Raw genomic sequence first — 13,728 nt, 5'->3', positions numbered from 1 at the left:
TCTATGTCTTTATGACACTCTTTCTATGTGATGTCAATTGCCTGTAGACTCAAAAGAGTTTATAGGGAGAGATACAATGTATTAGCAGAAAGGTAACTTCCCCATTAGTCCAATGCACATTTAAGTTTCACAGCAGAACCATATATAAACTGAAACTAAATGCACCACTTTGCATAAATTTACAATTTGAGAATTTTTTTGGGAAGTACTTTCTAAGAAATATTAGAACTCTGTGGCTTAATATTTACTCAAACCAGTGATACATATTATCAAAATTTGTAATCAAGGCAGTAATTTTCTTTGCCTGATGTGCGAAAAATACTTAATAATAAGTATTTTCAGGCAAATCTGTTTGTGCTTATTGGTCAAAGTTAAACCCACATTTCCCCGGCCCCAAAGGTGCATGCTGATTTTAGAGCACATTTAGGAATAAAAAAATCACAACTTATGGGCCGGGAAATACAAAATATTCAATATTCATATATACAGCAATACATTATATTTTTCTGTACTGCCACAATGAGGAATACACCATCACAGTAATGAGACCGTTAGATCATGCAGGGAACCACCAGGTAGCCCATTATGCCAACCATGAAGTGAATCAGGAGGGTTTGCGCTTCCCATCATGAGGGCCCAGGTTCAAATTCCAGCAGTCGCATTTTTTAGGATGTCAGCAGAATTCTAGTTAGGTGCAATGTGATGAGCACTTATAGTGGAGTATACCATTATTTGGATAAAATACTAAACAGTGGCTCTTTTGGTATATTTCATTATGATGATGTAAATGCTAGATTTCTCTCCAGCCTTTCCCCATTCCCCGAAAATCCTGCCTCAAATATAATAACCCATCTACCCCAATTGACAAAACTGACCTCAGTGCTCATGTGCCACACCTAAAAACTACTCATAATAATAACACCTTTTGACTCAGCCTTATTCTGAAAATATTACTATTCTAATTTCTAAAGTAGGTTTTGGATGGACACATTATACAACGTTTCAACAATACATTTGTTTGCCTCTTACTCAGGGGCGTATTTACCAGTACGCCAACTACGCCATGGTGTAGGGAGGCAGCTCCCAGGGGGCGGCACAAGTCCCGGAATTTTTATTTCATCAGTTTTTTCAATTTTTTTAAACTGTGTATACATTAGTTATTGTCTTGCAAATGATCACGCTATTCCTATTTTCGCTAGTTCCTATTAGGTGCGAGTACCTTGTGGACACATTGAATTTGGTTCGCATTATTTAAACGAAAGCTCTGAATTGTGAAAATGTTTGAATTGTGTGTCTTTGTGAGGGTGTCAAGGTTTTTGTGAATATGGTTTATCAACGTGAGAGACTTGAGTGGAGCTCAGGCCAAATGCCTTGTCTCTTTTATATATTGAATCATATATGACAGTTCAGATGAATTGTGATGACATAATTAATGAGTTTGCGAATGCAAAATCAGGGAAAATTCTCCTTAAAAAATTGTAAATTCATAATCAGTCAAAGTTCTAAAGTGTATATTTTGTAGAAGTACTTGAAAAAGAATAAATGGATACATTCTTTTTATTAACATGAAAATGTAGAAAATTAATTCTTTAAGGGGGCGGCAGACATTGACTATAGCGTAGGGCGGCAAATGGAGTTAATACGCCCCTGCTCTTACGGCAGAACAACCTGACATCCAACAATGATGTACAACCTACTTCAATTCTGCACACTTTATTCTTCCCTTCATAGTGTCCAACATACCCATCCTATTCCTAGCCATTTCTCACTTGTTTAAAGTTCTCTCCTTGGTAACAGTCTTCCACATCCATACACCAATCAAAATTGTCCTGCATCTACCTTTCCTGGCTCTTCGGATTTTATCCCACTCTCCTCCCTTAACATGCCTAGCACTACCTCATTTGTTTTCCTTTCGGTCCATTTCACCTTTCCTATCCTTCTCCATACACAAATTTCAAAAGACTCCAATTGTCTTGTTTCAACAACCATGTTTCCGCACCATACAAAATGATGTTCCATATGGAAGTTTTACTGAGCTTTTTCTTAAAATCCAAACTCAATGCCCTTGCCATCAATTCCCTCCACCTTGTGAGTGCATCTTTGCCTAACAAAATTCTTCCTCTTAACTTCTCAATCTTTGGCCATTTTGGTCCAAAACACTTATGAGATAGGTTAATTGTTTAACTGATCCAGTTTATGACCCCTCATTTTAACATTTAACTTACCTTTTCTCCTTCGTGAAAATCACAAGACCTTTGTTTTGCTTACATTTATTCCCATTACAAACCTGTCAAATGTGCACAGCAATGCTTTCAACCCCTTGGCTGACTGGCAAGCATAAGTTTGATCATCCGCAAACCTAGTTGATTTTATAAATTTTCCAGATTTCCATTACTATCTCCAGTTCTTTCCATGCCTCTTCAACCATTTCCTCCACAGACATCTTGAACAGCACAGGTGATAATGGACTGCCCTGTCTGACTTCTCTTCCTAACAATGCCCATCCACCACATGCCCCCGAGTAGTCTGAGACAGTCACGTTGCAAATAAGTCTCCAAAATATTCCCATCTTCTGCAATGCATTCATTAATTCTACCCAATTCACTCAATCAAACGTCTTCTTGAAATCTATAGCACATATCGATATATCCTCATTTCATTCTATGCTCAACACTATTAGTGTTCTCATGAATCCTGCAACTGCAGAAGACTTGGTCTCTCCTGCAGGCAGCTGAACACATGGCCCCACAGGCAGAGTCCTGTAGTTGCCAGGTCTCCTACACAAACCTCACTCCATCATAGTTTCATGTAATAATGAATTGAGCTCCTTTTCCATCGCCTTCTTCAATAGTATTTCTAGCATGACACGATCACTCAAAAAGCATTATGCAATGCTTTTTAATTATCGTTCTGGTTGTTCATATGATGACATAGCAAAACTTTTTGCAATGTATTTTTCATCTGTGTATGCAAAACATGCTAGTACTCCTCTGCAAAATTTTCATACTCACACCTTTATTTCTATCTCATCTACAACAATCTTAGTAGAAGACATCAAAACCAAATTCTGCCAACTTGACATCCAAAAGGGTACTGATGAAATTCCAACCCTACTTCTTAACACGTGTCTTGTGCCATTACTCTATCCTTTGCATATACTGTTTAATAAATCCCTCACTACTGGGATTTTTCCTGGCACACTTAAGTCCACATATATAAGCAGAGATACAGAAATAACATATCTAATTATCGTCCGATTGCCAAGCTCTCAACAATAGCCAGTCTTAGATCATTGGTTGTAGATAAGCTTACTCATATCTTGAATAATATCATTATCCCTGAGCAACATGGTTTTACTCAAGGAAGATCAACTCTCACTAATCTTTTGGCTTTTCAAAAGTATCTTATAGAGGGTATGGAAAAAAGCTTACAAACAGATGTCATATATACTGACTTCAATAAGGCTTTTGATACTGTTAGTCATGAGCTTCTTATTGGAAAGTTGGACGCATTGGGAATGAGTGGTACCTTACTTGACTGGATGGAATGTTACTTGACCAACAGAGAAGTTGTAGGAAAAATTAATGCATCCAAAAGTTAATGTTTCCATCTATCATTAGGCGTTCCCCAAGGACCACATCTGGATCCACTATTATTTAACTTATTTATAAACCATATTATAATTGTATTAGATCAAATTCCTTTTCTTTTGTATGCCAATGACTTAAAAATTGTTTTAACAGTTCAATCAATTGATGATCACCTTAATCTGCAAAACTGCCTTTATAGGCTTCAAAACTGGTGTGAGCGTAAGTATTTAAATTTCAATTCAAAAAATGCTATTCTGTAACATTCAGCTGGAAAAGGAGTCCACAGCATCATGCATATAAACTAAGCAACTATACTACGGCCCGATTAACAAATATAAAAAGACCTCGGAGTTATATTTGACTCGCAGTTAACATTCAATCAACATTATAACTACGTTCAATCTGAAGCATACAAATCAATTGGATTTATCTTCCAATACTGTAAAAACTTTAAACATATAGAGCCTCATAGAGTTCTGTTCTTCTCATCAGTTAGGTCACTCTGTGAATACTGCTCTACTCTTTGGTCACCTTACTCTAAACTCCATATTCATACAATGGAATGTGTTCAAAGGAAATTTAAGCGCAAAATTGCATTCAAATTGAATCTTCACAAAGATCTCTATGGTTATCATGAAATTTTATATCTACTCAATCTTCCCTCCTTGTATAAACATAGAAAAATTAATAACATGATTGTACATATAAATTACTGCATAACAAGATTGATTCCTTAGAACTCCTAGGGCAATATCTTTCTGAGTACTTTCACATAACACAAGGTATGAAGCACTCTATGAAATTAGACATCATGCACAAAACTACACTTACTACTCACCTATTAACCAGATTCTGAAAGATGCTGACAGTTGTGATTATATTGACCTACTTTCTATCTCACCAGGATCCCTTGAAAAAAGGTTATTAAAAATATCCGAAGAATTTTAGAATGCTAATTATTGCTATGTGGATATATGTAAATGTCAATATAAACTTTATGTCACTTGTACTAGATTGTAATTGTTTTTTTCTTTTATAATAATGGAACCAATATATGTTTTTTGCCAATCTTTATGTAAAGGGTTATTAACATTAAATAAATAAATCACTCAAATGTATGCCTCACTAGGGTCAAGGCTCCTATGCAGCCACCTCACTGAGGAACAGATACTGCACAGACTTCCCCTACCAGGAACAATTGCTATTGCTCTCATCAGTACCGCTCTAGCAGTCATCAGAACACACAAGCCCTTCCACCACATTCAGGTTACAGTCCATGGGGAGGACTTGCTGATAATATTTCTTAATAGAGCTATGAAATAAAATATTGGTAGAGGGGGGGCAGGGAACAAAAAGAAACAAACATTCAAAACTTAAATATTTAATTTTTGATTTCTCATACCATCTCTACAATTTACATTCTTCAACTGCAATTTATGTTCTTGAAGATAATGGATAACTTTAATGATGAAATTATAAATGTATTTTCTAGCAAACATTCAACATTCAAAATGAATGAAACTTTTATTGAAGTGGGGTTAATAAATAGTTACCAATATAATTTCACGGAAAAAATTGAAAAAGCCAAGAATAATGTATTTATTTAAAACCATTAAATCTAGAAACTTTGCACATTACAATTTTATAGCTCATACCTGAGACAAGCTCCTATCCAGACACCTATTTGCCACCAAAATCAATTAACTCATACTTCAAGGCACCTTATTAATCAATGTGGAGATTCCAAATGGCTGACAAGTACATACATAGTAAGCTGCATTAAAATGCCTGGTGTTAAAGGAATTTTCCACAATTGTTACAAAAAATATTCCACATGACAAGACTATTACGGAATTTCTGAAAAGGTTGCATAGGCAAAATTTGTTCAATCACTTTCAATATGCAAGCACTACAAAATATTACAACAATTGACAAACATACACACATCTATTGAACAGTAATCTATTTTTCTTCAATTAAATGATTGAAAATCCTCGATATGTAATAACTGTACATTTTAAACAACATATAATCCTAAAATTTCCAAAGGCCAAGCTCGTGAAAAAAATAATACACCCTTTTCATGAGATTATAAACAATTCCACACAAATTACCATTCAACTATTTAGTTGAATGAAAAACTGACCAAGGAATGTTTATTACACATCATTAATAAGCACAGTTCTTAAAGCTGATCAATATGACAGCATTATAATTAGATCACCTTGAATATCGTTGATAGGTCACAAAGTTGTCTCTGGAGCAATTCATGGGGATGCTTGATGCCTTTTTTTGGATTTGGCAATTCGTGGCAGCCATTTCATCATTCCCATTACGGCCTTCTCCCAAAGTAGGTTATCCATGGTCACCTAATCATTTTGAAGCTGGAAAGAGTCGACAGTCCTTTTCTGCTTAATACAGTCTCAGTATGTAAAAACCATTCAATTCATTTACTGTATTGGCATTATTTCATTTTTTTAAATGAAACTCAGCTGAACACATCAAATACATATTGAGAAGCATTCAATTCCTATCAATCTCACACATGTATCATTTATTTATTCAAAAAATGCATTTACAGTGAAACCTCTGTCCAGCAAGCCCCCATTCACCATATTTTTCTGAATACCTTATGTGGGCATCTTGGTCTTCACTTTTGGGGTCCCATGTTTTGCCTTGTGCACTAAAAACTTCATGACTTACTGCAAAGTGAAAAGTTAGATGGAATAAAAAGAAATCCAAGGTATATTGTGGCAAAAGAAACTGCATTTCGAGGACTTAAAGGCATTGTCCTAAAAGCAGTAAAATATGTAAATTTATGAACAACTGAAACCTGTTTCATAGTAGCTGGTAAGCAAGCATGTGCAATGATAATGTTTAATTATTTTCTGCTTTACTCATTCCATCTAAGTAGTGGAAGTGTCATAAGATATTAGAAAAGCAATATATGTGGAATTGATTTCAGAGTGAAGAATGATGCAGTTGGAAAATGTGTAAGCCAACACATTAATGTGACAGGATGTTTACAAACTATATGTTCATCTCCTAAAAAAACATTTAAATTGGCATAGAAGTGAAAGATTCCCTTAATTTGCTACTTGGCAAAAGAATTTATACAAAATTACAGAAGATTGAATATATTTTGGAATTACCATTACAAATAACAATTTCATGTAAATTTCAAAGATATAAATAATACAATTTATGCAATGCTGTTTAAATGCACTTTAAGACAAAATAAATTATTTTTTGTTAGAAATGTGTTAATACAAAATTAATCACAACAATAAAAACAACACTTTTCCCTTGTCACTGGCAGAGATTTCACTGTATCATGTGACCAGAATAACAATTTAAGAATTCAAAACCTTTTAAACAATAACAAGGATCTCCAGAGAAAATTCAACTCATCTTAGCTTCATAAACTTGAAGTGGCAAGATTTTTGGAGGAAACTGTAATTCTTGGAATTAACTATTCATTTGATGGTTTAGTTAAACAAAAATATGTTCAGCAAAATGATATGATAAAGTCAAGTGGAGAAGTTTAAACTTTAGCAATAAAACTGTTCTTATACAAAGAGCATTAAAAGAAATAACTCAAAAATAACTCAATACAACACAAATGGATAAAATACGACAACAATACGGACTTTAGTACATGGAGGGACATTTAAAAGAACGAGGAGATATGAAATTTGGCTATTTTGAATAGGTGAAATTTTTTCATGGTCACTTCTTCCCTCCAGAAAGTATTAAGTAATCATAAATTAAAGGCAGGCGAAATATGTACATAGGCTGACACATAATAAGAAATTATGCAAAAATATATTGAAGCATTTGGCATAAAATGAAACTATAAATGTTCCCTTTAAATGCAACACAACTATAATTCCAACAATGACATTTTTTGTTTCATATTATTAATGTAAATGAACTGAGATATACAACTTTAACATGTAGCCTTGTTAAATTGTAAATAAATGATATTGTATAAAGAAATTAGGCAATCTATCACTTGCAAAGGTTCAACACAAAGTGCAGCACAAATGAGTCACGCACTCAGTAACATCACTAAACAATAATGAAAAAAGTGAGCCATTGTAACCAAAAGGTTTACTGAATTACAGTTAATTTTCATTCTAAATATTTAGCAATTTAAGGTGTTTACATGGCATAGATTCTATTAACTTATTACAACCTTCAAATGGGCAAAAAATGTGATGTCTCACTGGTAAAGACATGTTATTCCAGACTTCGGGAGACCAAACGTAATAGCAACTGGGTTTTTGATCATGTAATAAGAGATGTTTTAAAACTCATGGCAAAGACATTTTGAAATTGAGTACTACATGATATAAATAATCAACGCTTGGCCTAACATGAAAGAGTGACTTAGTAAAAAGCTATTTTTCTACTAGGTAAAATATTAATATTCCTTTGAACACATTGTATGATACGATTTCATTATACACTGGGGGCAATTAAGTGTATTGCACTGGAGGTTATGCAATGAAACCACTAGAACTTCATCAAGATTTTACTGCAAAAACTTCATTTTATTCCTAAAATCTATACTCAATGCACTTTTATGGTCATTTAAAGCTATATTTTCAAACCAATACCACTCCTTTGCTAAGAATGATAGAATTGCATTTTCTCGAGGAGATAACAATTTAAGACAGTTTATGTAAATTAAAGGTTATAGCAAAAATCAAATTTATTCTTCCAATACAATATGGTGCAAGGATAAGAGAGAATAGTATGCACAAAAAATTAACACCAAAGAAAAGAAAATTATTGTCTTCCTAAAATTAAAAAGTGAACTAAGCAAAAATAATTGTTAAGTTTACTGGCTATAACTAAAGAAGATTTAGGCATGGGACGATTCCAAGAAAACTACTGCCTGAATATGCAGAGGATTTTAAATATTTTCTTTGTAAAATGTCATTCTAAAAATGAACTGATTTAACCAACTTGCAAGAAGGGAAATATGTTAAATATGAAAAAATAAATAATTCAAATAATTAACTAAAACCGATGATGATAATACAGCAACTTTCAATGGTACATAAAAGAGCCAAATAAAAATTTATTTTAGAGCAGCTATTCCAGATTTTGTTAGCTGATTCTTTCAATGTATCAAGGTAGCTAACATATTTGAAAAATAATCCTCAACCGCACATGGGGTTACTTGACATGATGCTACTATCTATACCTATAATTTAAGTCAGGATGGATTACTTTTTGCAACGAAATATTCATCTGGGATACCATGGGAAAAAGAGGAATACATAATATCTGAATTTCTATCTCATAGTAATTATGGTGTGAAGCCTTAGCAATATAAAATCAAACAAGGTAAACTGCACCCTCTAGCAAATAAGACCAACCTTCAGTTGGAGGCTGTAATATTTATAAATATATATTATATACATTAGAAGCCTATCAATGTAAATAATACAAATACAATGATATTTTTTCAAGGTTTAGCGCCAGCTAACTGAAAAGGAGCAACTTTATGAATGATGAGTATTCTAATAAGGTCCCATCCAACCTCTTATTTTAAGCTGAAATACCAAAGCAAAAAATTTATATATTGATAAGATACAATAAAAAAAGAAAGAAGAACAGAAAAAGTTAAAAGGAATATGTTGCCCTTTGTATAAACTATCACTCCTGGCATCCTCAAATACACATTTTAAATAACACTGGAGAAAAGATACATTGACCAACTAGTTAGTGCCATCTTCATGTTTGCCCATCAAATTCCATAGCTTAAAGATGGCTTTATTTCTATTTTCATGTCCCATCTAATAAGGTAATTATTATGCTCAAGACTCACTTGGTGAGTTAGATACAAGACTCAAGAGGGATAATTGTTCCTTAAGACTATCTGGAAGTTGTTCAGGTCACAGTAGTTACTGAGGTCCGCATTGCTATACACTTATATACTGAACTGTCTTAACCAAGAAACACTTTCCATTTGGGAAATCCCTGTCCTACACAGAAAGTGATGAAATGATATAATTAGTTCACCAAAATATTACCTAAAATTAAAAGTAACGAAGCAAAGAGAGTTACTTAAAGTCAGATGTATTTTTTAAAACATTTATCATACATTTATTTGGAGTCTTACGATTTTAGTTGTAAGGAAGGGATCACTAAATATCTGCAGGGTCCATACAACAAGTCCGTCCGTACAATAAGTATTGCAAATGCTTCACTGTAGCCTCAACTGGAGAGGTGGATGGGGGTCCGACCGGTTGGCTCTGTTGAGGGGTCCCCCACCACTCAGGCGCACCTTAGTTCAGTCGCCTCCAGGCATGAATTGAGACAGGAGGTGGATTTTTGTGATGTGTGATTGTTTGTGGTGTCGTCGCACCAGCATGGAGCACACCATCGAGCAATGGTATGCTGGGAAATTTTGCATTAAACTCAGGAAATCCACATCAGAGATCCATGAACTCATTAAACAGGCTTATGGGGATGATGCTTCCAGCCGCACAAGAGTTTTTGAGTGGCACAAAATGTTTAAGGAAGGCCAGGAGCTCGTAGAAGACGAGCACCGCGTCGGATGTCCGACAACTGCTTGAACCGATGCTCAGGTGGCCAAAGTGAAAAAAGTTTTGTACTCTGCCAAGTGTTTAACCATCGCCCTTATTAGTGAGGAGACCAGTCTTTCAGTCGGAACCGTCTACACCATTCTAACAGAGGATCTTGCGATGAGGCAAGTGAGCACGAAACTGGTGCCATAAGTCTTGAGCAAGGAACAAAAACTGTCACGCGTGGAAATTTTGCAAGAAATTGTGGACTGCGTCCAGGAAGATGTAGATTTTCTCGACAATGTTATTACCTCAAACGATAGCTCAAAAGGAGCTCAAAGGATGTCGGTTTGACTCCATTGAAGCGGTTCAAGCGGCGATGACATAGGCTATCAACAGTATTCTGGAAACCGACTTCCAGCGGGCTTTTGACAAGTGGCAGATGTGCCAAACTAAGTGTATTGCTGCAGGAGGAATGTATTTTTAAGATTATTAAGTAATTGCAATGATAACTGCCATAAATTTTGATTTTTGGAATCAATCCCGATACTTATTGCACAGACCCTGTATGCATAATATTTTCAGTACCATTACAATTGTAACATTGTTACCTATGTAATGTTGACATTTAAATACGTAAACTCACTGGACACTTTTGATTAACAACCATTTCAAAATTTTAAATTGCAAATACATACCTCATAACTGTGTTTAGCGGGCCAACAAGAAAAAGAAACTAAAAAGTAATATAGTGTGTTCCATTCCATCACTTTTCAATGCCTAATTGTGGATTACCAATATGTCCTGATATTTATCTCATCTGATTTTAAGAAAGATTTTTCCTTCTTCACAGGAGAATGGGATGGTACTGCACCTGACGTACTAGCTTTCCACCCTGAGGGCCTGGGTTTGAATTTCAGCAACGAAAGATATTTTTCAGCGGTGTCCTGATCCTTAGGGGGATTTGTGTTAATTCTAATATTTTGCCTTGGAAGTTCATAACATCTGGTATATATCATAAATTATATGCATAAGATGACTCTGAGATTTTATGAAGTAAAAAGCAAAATTAGGCTTATGAAAAAATGTTAATTTTCACTTCTGTTCAATCAACAATGAGTTATTCTAAACATTATCTCTCAAAAATGTCCAATTTAGTTGTTTGCCAAATAAATATTTTCTAGGGAAAATGAAGCATGCTAAAACAATCACCTCTTTGAATATCAATACCATTGGTTACTTAGGTTTATTTAAAAAAAAAGTATCCTATTTAATAATATCATAATCTGGGCTTCCTGCATCTGACATCCAGACAGGTATTCAATTAATGAATATCTTCAAAGGCCATATAATTTTTAGATTCACAAATTGATTAATCCGGAAATATGTATGTGTATCCACTTTAATAAATTTTTTACAATAATCTGATTCAGTAAGATAATTTTGGCTGTATCGTGGATTGTACACCCTGAAAGTTTGCTTCAATCAAGGAGAAAATTGATAACAAGTACACTGGCTTAATTCCTAATGTTGTTCCATAAATAACACCATTGGAACCTTCTTATTCCTTTTCAATGTCATTAAAATAGATTACTAAAAACTGTGAGATCTCTCCATCAAGAATCTCATTTCCACCTGAGATTTTTTTAAATATAACATGATCCTTCTGACTTAATTGCACAAATATTACTATTCTATCTCGGTAAAACTTCTCCATAGGTGTTTTTTCAAATATTAGCAAGTTTTTGATGGTTTAATCAATAATATTCCTTTCAAAAAATAGGCCATGTGAGCAAGATTCTAATTACCTTTTCCTAAATACATAAGCAATTATGATATTCCAAAAATTAAAACTGCTATTAAGTGAAAAAGATAATTGTATTCAACTATGAGAAAAAGCTTGGGATTCAAGTATTTTTAAGCGCTGATTTCAAGGTAAATCAGATAAAATTCTAATGAATCAAATGTTGCTGAAAACATGTTCCCTGAAATTGCACAATTGTTACCACATGAGTCGCAAATTTTTGCACAGAAAAAAACGAGTCATTTTTTCTTGTATTTAACATCAAGCAACAAATAGTGACCCATTACTTTAAATATTTTCAAGAAGATTCATAATTTAAAAAATCACCAAAGTTATTAGTTCAATAAAGAGTACATTCAGTGCTTGCATTACGTTGGCCTATGACCAATAGAATTAAATCCATAGATACTTTCAAACATGCACAAAATAATAATACTTAGCGGATATAGTCTCGAAAAAAATAGTCTCCTTTTATATGTTGCTTCAAACTTTGAAAACTGAAGCAAAGAGAAACGAATTTGTAACATAAAGAATATATGCAAACAATTTAGGTAATTGAACTGCATACTTCTTTGCTCACAGCACAATAAGGTTCCAAGTGACTCAGCAGCTAGTTTTGTGAATTTTTTCTCATTTTCTACGCACTATTACCATTTTATATATTGGTTATTATGAAATTGAAGCAGCTACACACTACCTAACATTTATAAATAAAGACATGTAAAAATGGAAGTGCATATAAATGACAACATTTATCAAATTTCCATCAGCCACAGTTAAATCCTTCTATCCTTCTTGACAAACCAGAAGGGTACTGTTTTTGGTCTAATCCAGAAAGCCCAAAGCAATTCCAAAAACATGTTTCAAAAAGATATAATTTTTGATCCAGTAATTAAAAAAAAGATCATGCAGAAAGTCATGATAAACATTAATAATCTGATGGCTGTGATAAAGGTTTCATAAACCTACGGACATCTCTTGAAGGAGTCATGTTTCCATGGTTTCAGTGGTCGAGGGACCACAAAAATTAAATTACTACTATGAATAAGGTCATGATTTAATCACTGACAATATAATTACAGATTTCTTTCTGGATTGAAATTTTTCTGTGTTCATGGTGAAATTTTTCTCAGCTCAAACACTAGTTTTTAAAGTATGGTCCCTTTAAGTTGACCTAATATGTCTTTTTTCCATATTTCTTGGCCCCTTTGCATGGATTTTACTTAGTGTCATTCTGAACTTTAAATCAATGAATTTGTAAATTGTATTTGACCTTTTAGACCTATAATGTACACTTAAAAACCTATATTCATGACATAATAAACCTATTTTCAGTGAAATGTTGAATGCTAAATGACTGATATTTTTCATGCTAAAAACCTAGCTTAATCTATAATATCGCACCAAATATTTAACTGCAAAATACACCCTCATTTAATGGCCCAGGGAAAAAAATATTGTTTCTGAATAAAATCACAGATGGTGAAGATGAAATGATACAATATTTTTTGTCCCCATTGTTTCTTAACCAAAACCAAATCATGGCCCTTCTCCCAAAATTCCATTTGATCTGAGAGTGAATCTAGCCTAGCCCTACAGTATGTTTGGATGGCAAATGAAGATCTTGAATTGTACAGTTTTTACAAAAGTGCTGATGCCCAGGAAAAAAACTTAAGTTCAGGGTATATAGAGACATCTTTTGATTTTGATCCCATGAACTTCTGGTCAATACGTCATTCTGCTGATTAAGTTACTGCACCTCTATCAACAGTCATTTCTACATTAATTTCAT

The 13,728-nt window shown here is 33.8% G+C and overlaps 1 protein-coding gene across 2 annotated transcripts in view; it reads right to left on the bottom strand.

The window, feature by feature from the left end:
- Nucleotides 1–4,991: 4,991 nt before the first annotated feature.
- Nucleotides 4,992–13,728, bottom strand: part of LOC139691083 (luc7-like protein 3) — a 33,609-nt gene continuing 24,872 nt past the window's right edge. For both annotated transcript variants that reach the window (XM_071588827.1, XM_071588828.1), the window contains exon 9: nucleotides 4,992–5,974. The gene's annotated coding sequence lies outside the window, so the exon portion shown is untranslated. The remainder of the gene's footprint in view (nucleotides 5,975–13,728) is intronic.

Source organism: Hetaerina americana, unplaced genomic scaffold (assembly GCF_022747635.1).
Source record: "Hetaerina americana unplaced genomic scaffold, ioHetAmer1.1.p SCAF_3, whole genome shotgun sequence".
Lineage (NCBI taxonomy): Eukaryota > Metazoa > Arthropoda > Insecta > Odonata > Calopterygidae > Hetaerina > Hetaerina americana.
This window is presented reverse-complemented; position numbering and strand designations above follow the sequence as displayed.